The sequence below is a fragment of the Panthera leo genome, chromosome B4, assembly GCF_018350215.1.
Source record: "Panthera leo isolate Ple1 chromosome B4, P.leo_Ple1_pat1.1, whole genome shotgun sequence".
NCBI lineage: Eukaryota > Metazoa > Chordata > Mammalia > Carnivora > Felidae > Panthera > Panthera leo.
In genome coordinates this window covers 65661959-65668583 of record NC_056685.1, presented here as the reverse complement: position 1 = coordinate 65668583, position 6625 = coordinate 65661959, and the positions used below count along the sequence as shown (strand labels likewise).

Here is a 6625-nt window from a genome sequence, read left to right as displayed (position 1 = left end):
CATTTTTTACCAGTTCTTTCTTGTATGTGTAGTACTATTTATATATAGTAAAATGCACAGATTTTGTGTCCAATTTGATCAGTTTTGACAAATGAGCATACTTATGTAACCCACATCCTATCCAGATATAGAATATTTTCTTTGCCTTAAAAAGTTTCTTCATTGCCATTTCTGATTTTTTTTCACCATGGATTAATTCGGCCTATTCTGAACTTCATGTAGATAAAATTGCAGTTTATGCTCTTTGGATTTGACTTTTTGCTCAATGTGTCCATGAAATTTTATCTTGTGTTTGTGTGTATCAGGGTTGTAGTTCATTCTTTTTTATGGCTACTAATATTCCATTGCATGAATATACCATATTTTAAAAATGTTCCCAAGATTTGGGTAGTTTTCTGTAAAGGTGGTATAAATCATATGTTTTCATTTTGGGAGGATGCACACTTCGGAGTAGAACTGCTGAATCATATATGCTTACCTTTATTAGAAATTGCCAAAATATTTCCCAAAATTATTCTACCATTTTACACTTCTACTGGCAGTGCATGAGTGTTGCTTTATAATCTCATTTTAATTTTAGCTCCTCTAGTGTGTGTTATGGTATTTCATTGTGGGGGAATTTTTTATTTCCTGCTGATTGATGATATTGAGTATTTTTATGTACTTACTAAATTACATTCGTATATGTTGTTTGTGAATCAGGTATTCAATTCTTCAGTTTAAAAAAAAAGGAAAAAAAAACTTCTTCCAGTACATATGCATTCTATTAGCAATAAGCGCGCCTCGGATAAACCTCATTGGCTACAATACTGCCACTGTGCAAAGCTCAGTACATATGCATTCTAAATATACATCCTTTGTCAGATTTATGTAGGGTAAATATTTTCTCCCAATTCGTGCCTTGCCTATTTACATTCTTAGTGGTGTCCTTTGATAGGCAGATGTTTATAATTTTGACAGTCTAATTTATCTATTGTTTTTGTTTTATGGTTACTGCTTTTTGTGTCCTGTCCAAAAAACTTTGCTTATCTCCACATCTTGAGGATAATGTCCTACATTTTATTCTAGAAGCATTATATATTTAGCTTCTTTGTATAGACATCTAAGTCATCCAGAATTAATGTTTGAACGTACAGTGAGGTAAGGATTGGGGGTCTTTTTATTCTATATTGAGAAGGTGTGCCAATACCATTTGTTGAAAAACTTTAATTTCCTCCAGTGAATCACTTTGGGGTCTTTGTCAAAATCAATTGTTTATATATAGGTGGGTCTATTTCTGGGCTTTTTATTCTGTTCCTTTGATCTATTATCCTATGCCGATATTGTACTGTCTAGAGTAATGAAGCTTCATCGTAATTCTTAAAGTCAGGTAGTATAAAGTATCTAATTATATTCTTTTAAAAAATTATTTTGGTAAAAAATGATTAAAAAAATAAATTTTTATGTGGAATTTAAGAAACAAAACAGATGTACATATGGGAAGGGCAGGGGAAAAAGAGAAGAGAGGGAAACAAACCACAAGAGATTCATAATAGAGAACAAACTATGGGTTGATGGGGGGGAGATGGTTGGAAGATGGGCTAAATGGGTGATGGGTACTAAGGAGGGCACTTGTGATGAGCACTGGGTCCTGTATGTAAGTGATGAATCACTAAATTCTACTCCTGAAACGAATATTGCACTGTATGTTAACTAACTAAAATTTATATTAAAAAATATATTTTGGCTATTCTAAGTTCACTAACTTTCAATTAAAAAGTTTTATAAATAGCCTGTCCATTTCTATATTTTAAAATGTCCCTTGGTTTATGTTTGCAGTTGCAATGAATTTATAAATCAATTTGGGGGAACTGATATCTTAAAAATATTTATTCATCTGATAAATAATACAACTCCTTTTGTTATTTTGTTTTGTTTTGTTGAGTAAAGTTGACACACAATGTTAGATTAGTTTCAGGTGTACAATATAGTGACTCTACAAGTTTCTGCTTTATGCTATACTCACAAGTGTAGCTACCATCTGTCACCATACAGCACTATTACAAAATAAATAAATAAACAAGCAAATAAAAGGCAGAAACATACCCATAAATACAGAGAATCAACTGATGGTTGCTAAATGGGTGGGAGTGGGGGGATGGGCATAATGGGTGAAGGGGAGAGGGAGATACAGCCTTCTAGTTCTGGAATGTATTAAGCCATGGGAATAAAGACACAGCATAGGGAATATAATGGCCATTTGTCTTTAAAAATTCTGCAGTGTTCTATAGTTTTCAATGCAACGGTCTTTTACTTTTTCCTAAATGTATTCCTATGTATTTTATATTTTTGGTAATATCATTAATGGGAATTTTTATAATGTTGTTATTAGTTGTTTTCTGCTATCATACTGAAATACAATGAACTTTAATTCAATTCTTGTAACCTGTAAACTTGATAAATTTACTTAGATTTTTTCTTTTGTGTGTGTGTGTCATGTTTTTACTTAAATTTGTTAGTTAACATATAGTGTAATACTGGTTTCAGGAGTAGAATTTAGTGATTTATCACTTACATAGGGGACCGAGTGCTTGTCACAAGTGCCCTCCTTAATACCCATCAACCATTAAACCCATCCCTGCCCTCCCCTCCTCCATCAACCCTCAGTTTGTTCTCTATAGTTAAGAGTCTCTTATGGTTTTCCTCTCTCTATTTTTTCCCCTTCCCCTTGGTTCTCTATTTTGTTTCTTAAATTCCAGGAGTGGAATCATATGGTAGTTGTCTTCTCTGACTTATTTCATTTAGTATAATATACTCTGACTTCACTCACATCATTGCAAATATCAAGGTTTCAATCTTTTTAATGACTTAATATTCCATTGTGTATGTATGTATATAGACTAATACCTTGGCTTGTGAGCATAATTTGTTCCAGAAACATGCTTGTAATCCAAAGCACTCATATGTCAAGGCGAATTTCAAGAACTATTGGCTCAGCTGTGATCATGTGACATTCGTCATCACGTACTTCTCATATTGCGAGGTGTCACTCGTTTATCAAGTTAAAATTTATTAGAAATACTTGCTCACCTTGTGGAATGCTCATAGAGCAAGTTGCTCACAATCCAAGGTTTTACTGTATATGTAAATGTACCACCTCATACACACACACACACACACACACACACACACACGCACACACACACTGTTCTTTATATATAACATATATGTATCACCTCTTCTTCATCCATTCATCAGTCAAAGGATATTTGGACTCTTTCCACAATTTGGCTATTGTTGATAATGCTCCTATAAACATTGGGCTGCATGTGCCCCTTCAAATCAGTATTTTTGTATCCCTTGGATAAATACCTAGTAGTGCAATTGCTAGGTCATAGGGTAGTTCTATTTTTAGCTTTTTGAAGAACTGCTATACTGTTTTCCAGAGTGGCTGCACCAATTTGCATTCCCACCAACAGTGCACAAGGGTTCCCCTTTTTTTCATTCCTGGCCTACCTCTGTTGTTTCCTGTGCTGTTAATTTTAGCCATTCTGACAGGTGTGAGGTGATATCTCATTGTGGTTTTGATTTGTATTTCTCTGATGATGAGTGATGTTGAGCATCTTTTCACGTGTCTGTTAGCCATCTGGATGTCTTCTTCGGAAAAATGTCTCTTCATATCTCCTGCCTATTTATTAACTTGATTATTTGTTTTTTGGCTGTTGAGTTTGATAAGTTCTTTATAGATTTTGGATATTAACCCTTTATCAGATATGTCATTTGCAAATATCTTCTCCCATTCTGAAGGTTGCCTTTTAGTTTTGTTGATTGTTTGCTGTGCAGAAGCTTTTTATTTTGATGAAGTCCTAATAGTTCAAGTTTGACTTTGTAGATTTAATAGCTGCTTTCCAGATTCCTTAGATCAGAAGTTACAAAATATGGCATGTGGAATAAATCTGGCTCACTGTTTCTATAAATAAACTTTTATTTGAACACAGACATGCTCATTCACCTACATATTTTGTATGGTTGTCTACACAAGAGTTGAATACAACAGAGTCCACAAGGTCTAGACAGCACACAATATTTACTATCTGGCTCTTTATAGAAAATTTCTGTCAACCCATGCCCAAGATTTAATTACATATTTAATAATAGCTTTTGTGAAAAGAGAAAATTTTACTCCTTCCTTTCCAACTTCTGTGCCTTATATTTATTTTAATTTTAATTTTTTATTCTTTTTCCTAGCTGTATCCACTCACTATGACACCCCCCACCCAGTAGAGTACTGAATATAAATAGTGAAAAATGGTGATCTTTGCTTTGGTTCTGTTCTAAAAGGAACATATTAGGTACTGTATTTTGTCATTAACATAACATTATCTATGGGTTTGTCATTAATATTTTTTAATAGACTGAGGAATTTTCCTTTTATTCTGAATTTTCTGAGAATTTTAATAAATTTTTTTTGTTTTTGCTTTTTTACATGTTTTTTCTTTAGCTGTTCATAATATATTTGTTTTCCCCTGTATTTGGGTAACATAATAAATTTCCTTAATTGAGCATTTGAAAGTAAAAAGATCTTTGACTTTCTGAATAAATTCTAGTTGATAATAATATATTATTTGATTTTCAATATTTTTCTGAGAGTTTTTGCATTTATGCAAATAACATATTTTTTGAAAATTCTTTTCTTATATCACTTTTATCTGGTTTTTGTACTTGAGTTATGCCTGTCTTACAAAATAAGGTGTGGATTTTAGATATCCATAACTCCATGGTTTTTTTCTTATCTAGATTGAGAATCTTTTCTTTATAATTGGAGTTTTAAATTCATTAACATTTAATGTAATTATTGATTCATTTAGATTTAGAACTATTATTTTGTTCCTTATATTTTATTTAGTCCATCTGCTCATATAATAAAGGCATCTGTTCAATTTTTTTGATGGTCTAGTCCTACTTTTTTGCCAACTTATAAATTAAATGTTAATTAGTATTCTATTGCAACTTCTCTTTTGGATTATCATCCTTACCTTGTTGTTTTATATTTTATTGGTTGCTCTAGGGATTGCAATATGCATCCTTAACTTTCACAGTGTCTTAGAGTTGATATTTTACCATTCCACAAGAAATTTAAGAATCCAGCAATTGTCTAGTTTGCTATAACCCTTATACTTTGAGATGTTGTCAAATATATTGCCATACATATATTAAAAGTCCCATGATGATTGTTAGAATATTTGTTTTAGACAGTCATCAGGCTTTGAAAGAAATTAAGAAGAAAAATGTAGTTTTTATATTTACTCACATATTCACTATTTCTGGCATTTTTTTATTGCTTCATGCACATTAAGTTTACATAGAGTGTGTATCCACTTCAACAAAAATAAGTCTTTAATATTTCCTTTACTACAGGTCTGTTGGCAAAAAATTCTTTCAATTTTTTATTGAAAAATATCTTAAAATTTCCTTCATAATGCAAGGATACTTTCACTGCATATAAAATCCTAGTTGCTGGTGCCTGGGTGGCTCAGTCGGTTAAGCTTCCGACTTCAGGTCAGGTCATGATCTCACAGTTTGTGAGTTTGAGCCCTGTGTCAGGCTCTGTGCTAACAGCTTGGAGCCTGGAGCCTGCTCCGGATTCTTTGTCTTCTTCTCTCTCTGCCCCTCCCTCACTCACGCTGTCTCTCTTTCTCTCTCTCTCTCAAAAATAAATATTTTAAAAAATAATAAAAAAAAATCCTAGTTGATAATCACCCCTTTCACGTATCACTTTAATGATGGCATTCCATTATCTTCTCACCTACATTATTTCTCATGAAAGATCTGCCATTTGCATGGTTTTCCTCCTGTGGCATTTCTCTATTTTCAAAACTTTCCCTTTATCTTTGGGTTTTAGCAGTTTGACAATGGGTTTAACAGTTGACAAAACTACTTACAGGTATTTTTTTTAATATATTCATACTTCTTAGATTTTTAATTTGGTATTTTTTTAGTAAATTTGGGCAACTTTTCAGCCTACTTCAAGTATATTTTCTATCCCATTTTTTTCTTATTCTCTTTCTTCTTGACTCTAATTTCACGTATGTTAGACTGCATAATACTATCTCACATATTAATTATACCTTACTTTTAATGCCTTTTTTGTTTATTTCTGCAGAGTGAGTAATGTCTATTACTCAGTCTTTAAACTCAGGGACTCTTTCTTCTCTTGCATCCAATCTTATTTATGGCTGTTCAGTGAATTTTTCAGGTCACATATTTAATTTCTTGCTTATAGAATTCTTATTTGATTCTTTTTATAGGCTCTATCTCACTGCTAATATTCTCCCATTTGTTCATATGTCCATCCATTATGACCAATTTTTAACATCTCTGTGTATATTTGTATTAGTTGATTTTAAATACCTGTTTGCTAATTCCAACATCTGGATTATTTCTCAGAGTTTGTTTCCATTGACTTCTCTCTCCCTTCAGATATGTTTCATATTTTCCCACTTCTTTTCATGTCAAGATTATTTAAATTTATTGTGTGGTAGACACTGTAGACACAATTTGATTCAGACTCTGAATTTAGCTGTTTTCCTTTAGAGAGAGTTAAGGTATTTGAGTTTTGTTTTGTTTTTTTCATACTGTAACTTAA

General features: G+C 32.2%; 1 pseudogene; it reads right to left on the bottom strand.

Annotated features, from left to right (window-relative positions):
* Positions 1 to 694: 694 nt before the first annotated feature.
* On the bottom strand, positions 695 to 827 carry LOC122225655 (annotated as a pseudogene).
* Positions 828 to 6625: the final 5798 nt, after the last annotated feature.